Consider the following 12,413-nt stretch of genomic DNA (forward strand, 5'->3'; position numbering starts at 1 on the left):
CAAGTATTATTTCAATTCTTTTCCCCATTCCACCAGGATAGGAGGGGAAGAGGGGCTGCATGGTGTTTCAAGCCCACCTGAACTTAAAAACACTACTAGAAGAAAAAAAAAAAATCTGAGATCACATGAGACCTCTTTTTCCTATGGAAATCTCATTTATTTACCATATTTCTAGATCCACCAGGTATTATTCCCGGATAACAAAAGCACTTGTAGCTAGAAAGAGTTGAACTACTGCTGTCAGACACAAGTCCAGCTCTTATATTCTCTTACCTCTACTACAGCTTACCTAAGTTTCCCACAACAGAAAAAAACTCACGCATATATTGCTTGGGCTCCTATGGTAAATGACTATGCTCTCAGGCTTATGGATTGAGAAGGGAAAACAGAAAATATCTTATGTGTCAGATGAAAAGCATGGAAGACAATAACCTAAGTAATTTAAAAATCCGGGCCAAAATATCACTCCAAAATGGTCAATAGCCTGGAATGTGGAGATCTAAATGCTGGAGTATTTCAGACAGCTCACAAAATATTTTGACCTGTCACAGCTCAGAGTCCTGAATACAGGTCCACTAAAAAATCATATTCCTTCTTAACCAGTCATCTACTGAGAGAAAAATCAAAGTGAGAACCCCAGCAAATGTGTCTAGTTACCAATTATCTATTAGCTTCTCATCTTCTCCTTAAATACAACAGAGGAATAATCTATACCCTGATTATAAGATATGTAGCAGAGTGGTCATTCAAAATCTTTGGTGGAGCTTGTATTTCAGAAATACAAGCAGAGAAAAAAATCTTCATTACAGCTAATTACAGTTAAAATGGATTTGGAAGAGAAACTACTCATACTTTAAAGGCAGCCACGAAAAGTATATTGAGAGCCAGACCCTGACCTACACTTACCTCAATTTGCACTGGTGGAAGCCTGCTGCCTTTGAAAGACTTTCTCTCCCTTTACACTCCTCCCAGTGAGATGAGAATCAGACCCTCAGCCTACCTGCTCACCCTTGCCATGATAATGACGAGAACGATAATGAAAAAATTAATGGACCTGGAGTCAGTATTAAAAATTGCTTGTACCTGGTACTTATTTTCCTCACGGCTGTGAAGCCCTCTTTTTGATGAGAAGAAAAACAGAGCAGTTACCAGCTGTTCACATAATGACGAACACTAATAAGGGAAGACATGCATGTTAATTAGCTGGGGGAGGGGAATCTGAAGGGGTACTCATCAGTGCAGCTGTAAGTGCAAATCATTCCTCTGAGTATTTTGGAAATCTGATGGCATGCTGGCATATTACACTGACAAATAGACTTGAGACTGAAATCAGCCCCAAGTAAGGAAAGCAGCACTTCGAGTAGCTTCTACTTTCAGCCCTGGCCAGGTGATTAGCTTGTCTTTCACCTTGCTGTTAATGGTATTAGGACAGGTATTCTCACCACAAGTCATCTTCTAAAAAATTATTATTCCAGTCAAAAATGAACAGTCAAACTGAGATGATGTCATAGGTCCAGCAGAGAACAATAAGTGAAGAGAGAGATGTGTGGATCAGAGCTGGTGGGAGAATAAGGATGCCCTTTGTATTGTCTGGTCACACAAACAAATTGAAGCTTAAAAGGCTTGTCTGCATGCAGGGTTGTAGTGTGTTCTTTCAAAGAGGAGATTTAAACCTTGTAGTTTTTCAGCCAGGAAAAATCAGTCCTCCTTTATTTTAAACCCAGTATTTTCATCAGGTTTGGGTCAGAGAAGCACAGGCTTAGGCTAAAATAAGCCATTCAGCCCAAATTGAAGTCTGCATTTAGGTTCACAGTACTCTAATTACAGTAATTTCACGACCATAAGGTGCACTGGACTATAAGGCGCACCCCCTGGGAATTGGCAGATTTTGCAACTTTGTAGATTATATAAGGTGCACCGGACTATAAGGCGCACATTTTTTTTGCAGCAAGAAGCCGTGTGGCGTGCAACAAAGTAACGAATTACTGACAGGTGCTCAATTTGCAAACATTTTTCAAAGATCAGTGTAGCCTTTAAACGCAGGCCCAGGCGCCCTCCCCATGCAGCCGGCACTCCTGCCCACCTCCGGCGTCGGCTGGCATGGCTCACGGCGCCCGGCTCATGGCTCCCGGCTCCCACCGCGCAGCCACGCCGCGTCCCGCCTTCCCCCCAGCTGGCGGCAGCAGCACTTGTCGCCGCTTCCCCATGGCTGGCGGCGGTGCCGCCGCTTCTCCCCACTTCCCCACGGCTGCGCCACTTGTTGCCGCTGTGCCACGGCCGCAGGGGCTGCGCCACCGCCACCGCGGCTTTCCGGTAGCCACAGGGGCTTTGCCGCCGCCGCTTCGCCACCACCGCTTTTCAGTGGCTGCAGGGGCTTGGCCGCTGCCACTTTTCGGCAGCCTCAGAGGCTGCGCTGCCGCTGCCACCACTTTCCCATGGACGCCCGGGCCGCGCCGCCGCTGCTCCGATGCCGCCGCTGGGCGGGTTCTGCTTGCGGGCTCGTACTTCTCGTTCCTTCCGCGCCCGGGACAGGGCCGCCCGGGTTCTTGTTACCCCTGCACCCGGGCCGTGGCCGGCGCTGGCTCCCTCCCTCCCATTGCGGCTCCTGCCGGCCGTGGTCGCCCGCTCCCGCCCCCCCTCGCAACTCGGCGCTCCCGTGGCACCGCCCCCCCATTGCGGCTCACACTTCTGGTTTGGTAAATTTCGTATTTTTGTACATCATATAAGGTGCACTGGACTATAAGGCGCACTTCTGGGTTCGGGGGAAAAATTTAGTCAAAAGGGTGCACCTTATAGTCGTAAAATTACTGTACCTTGTGTCAGTTATGTGAAGACAGGACCTGCTCCCAGGACTTGTAGGTGTAACAGACATCAGGCTTCCCTAGGTACAAATCCCTTGCTTGGAATTCACTTTCTCCAAATTTTCTGAAAGCAATCTGAAGAGACATTAAGTTCTTGGAGGACCTCAGCAACATGAGTCCTGGCAGCCTTATTAGAAGGTACATTTGTTCAATTTGTTCACACTGAATGGTCTTGGGAGCCTAATCATCAAAACTGAGCAATGCAGATCTGGAGAATGAGGTCAGCTTTAAAGAAAACCATGCTCCAGAGCTTTTCACCTGCTGAGGATTGCTCAGCCAAGTTTTCATGTGCCAATCCACATATCCATAAATTACAGTCCTACTTAGCTAGAGGTAAGATTGCCAATAAGAAGGGCAGTGTTTGGTTCAAAAACACAATAGGTGGTGTAAAATCTCATGGCTGGACCTATGCTGATTTACCCCTAACTCTACATCTATCCATTAAAGATGCCTTTGAGTTTTTAGATGTGTAAATAGGCATTGACAAAAGCTCACTTCCAGGTTTTTATTCGTCAGTAACAGACGTGGAACTTAAATCAGTACTGCAAATTGTTATATCATCCTCCATGTTGGGTTCAGATTGAACAGAAGCTGCTGGGGATACATTGTTTCCTGATTAATATGAAGATAGTATTTTTCTTTTTCTTTTTTTTTTTTTTTTTACTATTATAGCTGTGTTTCTACAAGAAAAGTGTATGCTACACAGCAGTCAACCCTTCTCAGCAGGAAAATCTGAGACCAAGAACACAGAGATCTATGGAATCAGAAATGAAATGGAAAACATGAACAAGAGACATAAATTAGGAAAATAATTTAGAAAAAAATCGATTTCCTAGTAAGTGCCACTTAGTCTCACAGAATACACTGAAATGAAATGCAAAACAGGGAGTCCAACTCAATCAAGATGTAAAGGTTGCACAGTATGGAGGTCAGTGGCATAATGTGAATTCATTTAACTCTGAAAAAGTGTTCAGAAAAGTACGTTGAGGAAAGTAAAGGATTCTGCTGGTTTTGCAAATGCCTGAATTTGAGAGATATATCAATAACAGTATGAGGTGCATAGTGAGAAAAGAAGTACTCCCAAACACAAGCGTTCCATAACTTACAGTTGAAGGCAGAGGGTATTTCAAGAGGGGAAGTGATCTGCTGGCGACCTGACTGACTCCCTACCTAAGTGATCCAACAACTAGGTTGTTACTGTACATGCTCCCTGCAGCACACAGGGCTGGAAGATCTAGAGGATCTCCTGGACATCTACCCTGGCTGCCTTCTTGGAAGTAAGGCCTTGTACAAAACAAGAACTCATTGCACAGGGACAGTTGTGCAAAGTGCTATAACAAATGTGCATTTTGCCTGGAGATTTCATGACACCCATGAAAAGGGAAAGATTTCCAAAATCAGTCATCTGATTTAGACTCATTCATAATAGTTTCTTCCCTCATAAATTTGATAGACAACTGGTTATCCTCCTTTTCAACACCATGCCTGCAAACTCTTTGTCCATGCACTCTTTTTTTTAAGAACTAATAAACCAAATTCTTTAGTTTATCATCCCAACTATGTTTTTAAGTCCTCTAGTCATTCTTGCTACGGTCCTCCATACTACTTTCAACTTCTGGCACAGTAGGAGCTGAGAGGAGAGCATGCACAAAAAAGAGGTTTCTGAAGGCCAAATAAATGCTTAGATTATTTAATGAAACTGTAAATCAGAAAATCCACTGCCATTCTCTTGGTGAAATCAGCCTTTCCAAAATTTCTAGCACTCCTCCTATATGCAGACCAAAGGCTTTCATTCTGCAGAAGCATGAGGGCAGAGACGTATAAGTCACTTTTCCAAAAGAGAAAACCCAGGTTTCATGTCCCTTGCACCATCAGCCAAACAGGCAGCTGAATTTTCAATTGTGACTGCAATTATAGAGAGTGTTGAAACCACCAGATTGGTGATAACAGACTCTCTGCATGCCTTTAGGATACCTCTATCTCAGCAGCCTTTAACAGGCCATGTCAGGCCAGTGCTGAAATATTTTCTGCTCCTGGGAGATGTTGTGTGGGTATGCTCCTCCGTGACATTACTCTGATCTTAATCCCTACTTATGGGGGCATGCTGGAAATAAAGTGGTCTCCACCTTTTGCACTCTTGGTGATAATGTCAGTGCCCTACAGGAACAAGGCAATTGCATGCCAGTGCATAGATACAGCATGATCACTTTTGACATGAAACAACAAGAAAAAGCATAGGGGAAAATATGACACAGGAAATTAATCCAATAGGAATTGCAGCCCTCAAGGTTCAAATTTGGTTAAATTCTTCTGTGTGTGCTGAAAGCCTTATGGAAACTTTAACAGTCCAAAAAAGATCTTGGACTTTCACCTCTTCTGGAAGACTGCAAGATGGTAGTCCTACTAACCACGTATTGATAAGAGCCTTTGAAGATCGGTTTTGTGCATCAAAGCACTAAAGCTTGTTCATTGACTTTATACACGTCAGTTCCCAAAATGATGATCAACACAGCTTCATTAAGGGCAAATCATGCCTGGCATATTTGGCGGCCTCCTACAACAGGTGGATAAGGGAATGTCATCTAACTGGACCTGTGCAAAGCATTTGATGCTTCCATGCACACCCTTGACTATACATTGGAGAGATCTGGATTTGACAGGTGGATCACTCAGTGGATAAGGAATTGCCTGAATGGTCCTGCTCAGAGACTTGTGGCCAATGGCCAGTGGTCAGTGGCCGGGAGTCTGGGTGGAGAGGAGTGACGAGTGGTGCTCCTCGGGGGTCTGCACTAGGGCCAGTATTACATAACATCTTTGCCAGGGACACAGTGGGATCAGGTGCACCATCAGCAAGTTGGCTGATGACACCAAGCTTTGTGGTGTCACAGCTGCCAGAGGGGCCACAACAGGCCAGAGGGGCCTCCAGCATAAGACGTGAACCTGCTGGAGCAGATCCGGAGAAGGGCTGCAGAATGGATCAGAGAGCTGTAACACCTCTCTCATGTGAAAAGGGTAAGAGAGTTGGGGTTGTTCAGTCTGCAGAAGAGAAAGTCATGGGGAGACCTCCCAGTACCTAAGGGAGATCTCCAGGAAAGATGGGGAGGGCTTTTTATCATGAAGTGTAATTACAGAACAAGAGGGAATGGCTTTGAAGTGAAAGAAAATAGTTTATATTAGATATCAGGGAAGAATTCTTTACTGTGAGGGCATTGGGGGACTAGAACAGGTTGCTCAGGGAAGTTTGGGATGCCCCACCCCTGGAAGTGGTCAAGGCTAGGTTGGATGGGGCTTTGAGCAACCTGGTCTAGCGGAAGGTTTCCTTGTCCATGGCAGGGTATGAAACTAGGAGATCTTTGAAGTCTTTTTCAACCCAAACAATTTTATGAACCTATGATTCTATCACTTGAAAACAGTAGGTAGTTGATGTGCTTATGTTTTCAATCATGAACGACTCATTAATTCAATTGCTGCCACAACTTACTGCAGCTTTTTCAGCCTCATGTTCATGCACTGGTTGTCAGTATGCTGATATGAAGTGCAGACCAGACACGGGAATCCCAGTGATGAAATGGGTTGTCCGGGTTTAAAGAAATCTGGTTTTCACTTGTGGGGGTATAGTGGTACCCTGTGGGGACCTGCTGGAGCCAATCAACTGGCTAGTTTTGAAGACTGACACACAGTTAATCCACTTAAAAGAGCTGAACATGCCTCCATAGAAAAGCACATTTGAAAACTAAGAAAGCCCGGGAAAAATTCTCTTGGCTTCCAGCCTTTGATTCTACAAAGTGTATTTTGGAATTCATAGGGTTCATTTGGAGTAAAAAACACATTTATGCAAAGTGAAGATAACAGTCTTCACTTCAAGCTTTCAGAATGGCATTTCTCACCAGCTACTTTCGGAATTTATGCTATCATTAAGAAGAACAGAAATATGTTGGTTACCATCTTGCATTCTGATGTTCCAGGGCTAGAAACGTATTTCTGTATTTCATCACCAAAAATGTATTTCATCATCAAAAAAACCCAACAAACAACAAAATAATATCCTATTCTAACATAATGAACAGAAACTTAAAGCGGAAAGTAGCTGTCAAGAAATGCCATTCTGAAAGCCTAATGTGAAGACTGTTTACATCTTTACTTCACATAAATACATAAAAGATCTTTATTTTACATAAATAGATTTTTTTACTTCAAATGAAACCTATGGATTCCAAAATACACTTTGTAAAATCATTGCTAACTGTCAATTGAGTCACTCCAACTGAACCCAGTAGGAAAAATCATGCCACTGCAGCTGTCAAGACTTACATATTTCAAGGCTCTTGACTATTTTTAACAGTATGTAGAATATAAAATACGTACAGTAATTGCATGATTATAAGCCGCACCAATTATAAGCTGCACTTCCTGGTGTCGGTATCTTTTCATTCTTTGTCCATATATAAGCCGCACCTGACTATAAGCCGCACATTACAATACAGAGTGTGATAAAAGGTATCTATTCTATCACCATCTGTTGAGAGTGGGGGCAGTGATCCTTATCTCAACGGCAGATATTCTGCTAATGCGCCACCCCTTGCAACCAGGTGGGGCATTGTTCTTTATCTTTTCACAACCCATCCTTCCTCCAGCGAGTCATTTTCTGCTAATGGCCCATTGAGTCCCACTGTGTGACTGATAAAATTACTTCATCCCATTAGAAGTTGTTCCAGCCAGGGGGAAGAGCCCAACATTTCTTACCAAAATAAAAACAGAGGTTTTGGGACACTAAGGGAGCCCCTTTCTCCACTGGACTCCAGAGGAAAACTGGATTTCTCCACATCACCACTGGACCTCCAGAGGGAAACTGCACCTTCTACAGGAGCACTGCTTCAACTGAATCACATCTGTCACTGCAGGAGGATGCAGCCACCATTTAATGGGACTGCTACCAACACCCTACCTGACAGGGTGTCAGGTTGTACTCTGACTTTGTCGGGGTTTGGAGTTTGTTTCTTTGTAGTACTGTATTTCTATTTTAATTTCCCTAGAAAGGAACTGTTATTCCTAATTCCCATATCTTTGCCTGAAAGCCCCTTGATTTCAAAACCATAATAATTTGGAGGGAGGGGGTTTACATTCTCCATTTCAAAGAGAAGTTCCTGCCTTTCTCAGCAGACACCTGTCCTCCAAACTAAAACAGCAACTTTTCATTCTTTGTCCATAAGCTGCACCAGATTATAAACCGCACTTCGAGTTTGGACCAAAATTTTAGTCAAAATGGTGCAGCTTATAATTGTGAAGTTACTGTAATTACAGTAATTTCACGATTACAAGCCGCACCAATTATAAGCCGCACTTCCAGGGTGTCACCAATGTTTCCTTTTTTCCTCCATAAATAAACCGCACCAGATTGTAAGCTGCACTTTTGTTCACTGTGAGGATCCACATGCAACTTTCACAAAGTTGACAAATAGTAACAGAATCGCAGGATCATGGGGTTTACTGGCTCGGCCCTGCTCGGGGCGGCCACCAGGGAGCAGCCCTAGCCCCGCTCGCTGTTGTCACTGGGAGGCAGGGGAGTGGTGTGCCCACTGGTGCCACCGGGAAGAGGGAGAGGGGCATGCCCGGCCGGTGCCGCCGCCGCCCGGGGCTGGGCAGGCTCTGGCTTGGGGCGGCTGCTGGCTCAGACTTCCGGGTTAGGGAATTTCCAAAATTTGTTCATATATCAGCCGCTCCTGAATGTAAGCCGCACTTCTGGTTTGGGAGCAAAATTTTAGTCAAAATGGTGCGGCTTATAATCGTGAAATTACTGTATTCAAAAGAAAGATACACAGTCAGAAAAGTGTAGTGTTTTGAAAATAAGCAAGTATCCTGACACCTGTAACATTGCTGCAATTTGGCCAGCACTGTGATAACACCAACTATTACTGTAGCTGTCACCCAAAATGCTGAATACAAAGAGACAGTAAATGCTTTGTTTAGGTGAGCCAACATAGGGGGATAGAAATCAATGAAAACAGAAAGATCTTCCTTGTCTAACTGCAGCAGTGCAAGACACATAGTTTAGCAGGAGGACAGTGCTGCAAAAGAAGAACACATTTTCTCAGTTTGGGATCATGCTCCTGCAAAGTCTGACATTAGCATTTTAAGCCACAAAATGAGATTAGCTCAGTTCGTTAGAGCATGGTGTTAATAATGCCAAAATTGTGGGCTTGATCCCCATATGGACCACTTACTTAGGAGCTGGACTTGACAATCCTTGTGGGTCCCCTCCAACTCAAAATATTCTGTGATTCTGTGAAATTTCTCCTCGAGCTTGAAGAGATAGGGCATGTGTATGTATGTGTAGACCTCTATACCAAACACTGTATTGAGTTTGCATTGACATATTTTGGCAGCAGGAGAGCTAACAGGGGTGTCTTCTGTTAGAAACTACCAGAAGCTTCCCTTGTGTCTGACAAAACTAAAGCCAGATGGCTCAGAGATGAACCCACTGCTGGCCAAGCCTGGGCCAATCAGAAATGGTGGTAAGGTCTGTCTGATAATAGATTTTAAAAAGCAAAAAGTTATTGTACAGATGTAGTGGAGTGAGAATATGTGAGAGGAACAACTGTGCACTCACCAAGGTCAGTGCAAAAGGATGGGGACAAGATGACCCAGGTACCAAACTCAGGATTGCCTGCAGCCCATGATGCAGATCACAGTGAAGCAGCTATGCCCGTGCAACCCGTGGAAGTCCATGGTGGAGCAGAGATCCCCCTGCAGCCCTCCACATCAGAACAGGTGGATGTCTGAGAGGGGGCTGTGAAACTTGTGTTGGACACAGTCTTGGCAGTGACCCATGGAGAGAGGAACTCATGCTGGAACAGGTTTCCTGGTTGGACTTGTGTCCCTGTGGAGGACTCACACTGGAGCAGACTGTGCCTGGAGGACTGCACTTCGTGGAAAGGGACCCACACTGGAGCAGTTAATGGAGAATTGCTGCCTGTAGGATGGACTCATTGGAAAAGTTTGTGGAGGACTGTCTCCTGTGGGAGGAACCCGACACTGGAGCAGAGGAAGGACCCCTTTCCTTGTGCAGTGGCAGGAACAACTTGTGATGAACTGACTGTAACCCCTATTTCCTGTTTCACTGCACAGGTAGGAAGCAGAGCTTGGAAAAGAGGGAGGGATATGGGAAAGGAGTTTTTAAGATTTTGTATTACTTCTCATTAGCTCCAATTTTGTTAGTAATCAGTTAATATTCAGTCTGTTTTGCCTGTGACAGTATTTGGTAAGCAACTTCTCCAGGTCCTTCTCTCAATCCATGAACTTTGTTATATTTTCTCTGTCCTGTCCACTGGCAGAGGGGAGTGAAAGTGCGGCTTTGGTGAGTGCCTAGCATCCAGTCAGCATTAAATCACTACTTTGTTCCTGCAAAATCTGACACAACCATTTCGATTTCTCGTCCAGCTTGAAGAGCTAGGGCAGGTGTATGTGTGTGTAGAGCTCTGTACCAGCATCCAAGCCAATATCTATTTAGTAACACTGGCTTATGAGCTTCAGCAGCCAGATCATTAGGTGATGGTGGCCAGTGTGCAGTCACTGAAGTCATGGTGAAATCCCAGTTGAGGTTCCTAGCCTCACATTCCAGAATTTGTAGATTGCCCTTTTGAGCTGTCAAACCCAGGCATACTGCCTAATGGACAGAAACTGGTTTCTTTCAAAGCAAAACAAATAAAAACTGTGGTGAACAAAATGACATGACTCGTTAGTTAAAATCCCCCAAGAAAACACACTCTTTACCTAAATTAGTAGTGGCAGTTATTAATAATCCTGCCAGCTGTTACAGGAGGCCTTTGAAGTATACTGAGATCTCAAAGGTCTCCTGATAATGCATCCATTGCAGCATTTTAAAAATGAGCCTTACACTCAGTTAAGCCTTCTTAATCTTTATTTGTAATGACTAAAGTGATTTATCTAGGCTTCAACAGTTCGTTAGGTTTAATGGTGAACACTGGGAATTGGCATAGTACTGTAGCCAGGTGTCAGCAGTGTCTAGGGGAAAGAAAATACTTCACTGAATTCAAGTGACAGGACAGTGAGGAAAGAGGGGAGAATCACGTCACATTTTGTAGACAGTTGTTTAAACATTTTTGCAATGTTCTACCATCACTCAAATAACTCCAAATAAACAGATATGGTTTTTGCAGAAGACCTGAGGAAGAAGGAATGTAGCAGCTTGTACGTATTTCCAAACTGTGAAAGGTTACAAGCTTAAAAAACCACATTCAGTTTTCACTCAACTCTGGCTGTGGCAAAATTCAACACAAATGGGCATTTGAGCAAGCAAGGTGCAGACTTCAATCATCATCCTAATGGCAGGGAATCTGCAGGGTGCCACATATACAGACATGTGGAGAAACAGGTAAAGCTGAAAGCCACAGCTGAAAGTCATCCTTCATATTTCTCCATCAAATCAAAGTATACAAAGAGAATCTCCATTTGTATTAAAGCCCCACATATACTAAATTAATCAGAAATTATATCCTTTAAATACAGTAAAGACATACAGTTGAAAAAGCTATTTTAAGGAACTTGTGCACTGTGAGCAACTTCCAAGTTGAGTCTTCATTGTATAAAGGTAAAAGTCTCAAATGAAGCATTTATATGGTAAAACGAAAAATAGAACTACAACATTAAAAAAAAAATTCCCTTCAAGGACATCTGAGTGATACTCTTCTTCTCATCAAGTGCTTAAAAAAGCTCTAAACTGCTGGATAGGGGACTTGTCCACCCAATTATGTTGTGCTCAACCTGAACAAACAGAAGCAGCCCACCTCTAGTGCCCCCTGGCTACCATGCTCATGTTACTCAGACTTTGTGGTAGACAACAACTGCTCATGGTCCACGTCTACAGAGAAGCTCTGCCCTCTTATGTCAATCACAACCAAAAAACCCCAAATCTCTTGGTCAACACAGGTCAGAAAGTCTCTTAGAAAGACTTGCAAACAGAAACCACACCCCAGATACATCTCAGTGAGGTTTTTCTTGCACTGTCTCATGGAGGATGAGTGCACCTATATTAGACTGTAGGTAACCATCCCTTAATAGATAGCTGCATGCAGACCTGCTTCTGAGCAAACGTTTGGGAACAGCAGGACTTTGCACAATGTTACACAACAGACAGTGCCTCTTTAAAAAGCATGTGACAACATGCTTTTTAAAAAAGAAAAATAAACCAACAAAATGGTCCACTGCTGTTCCACTTACTGATTGTTTCACTTTTTTTTTTTTTAACCTATGTTTCCTTGTTATGCTCAGTAGAGAATTCTGGACTTGCCAGCCTGCCAAGCCATTACCAAAACTCTGGTTTAATCTTTACCACTAATCTTTACCATTCAGACTCATCACATGCTTATTGTTCTTGCAACTTAACTTCTGTAGGATCATGAATCCCAGCCTCAAGGATAGCTGGTGAAAGGTAGAGTGGCCAGCATATTTTTCCTTGCTGGCAAATCTTGAACTGCCAACTCTCCTTTGGCTTTGTATTGGTTTTCTTGCTATTGTGAGTTCAGTACCTTCTTC

This window comes from Catharus ustulatus, chromosome Z, assembly GCF_009819885.2.
Source record: "Catharus ustulatus isolate bCatUst1 chromosome Z, bCatUst1.pri.v2, whole genome shotgun sequence".
In the NCBI taxonomy this organism is placed as follows: domain Eukaryota; kingdom Metazoa; phylum Chordata; class Aves; order Passeriformes; family Turdidae; genus Catharus; species Catharus ustulatus.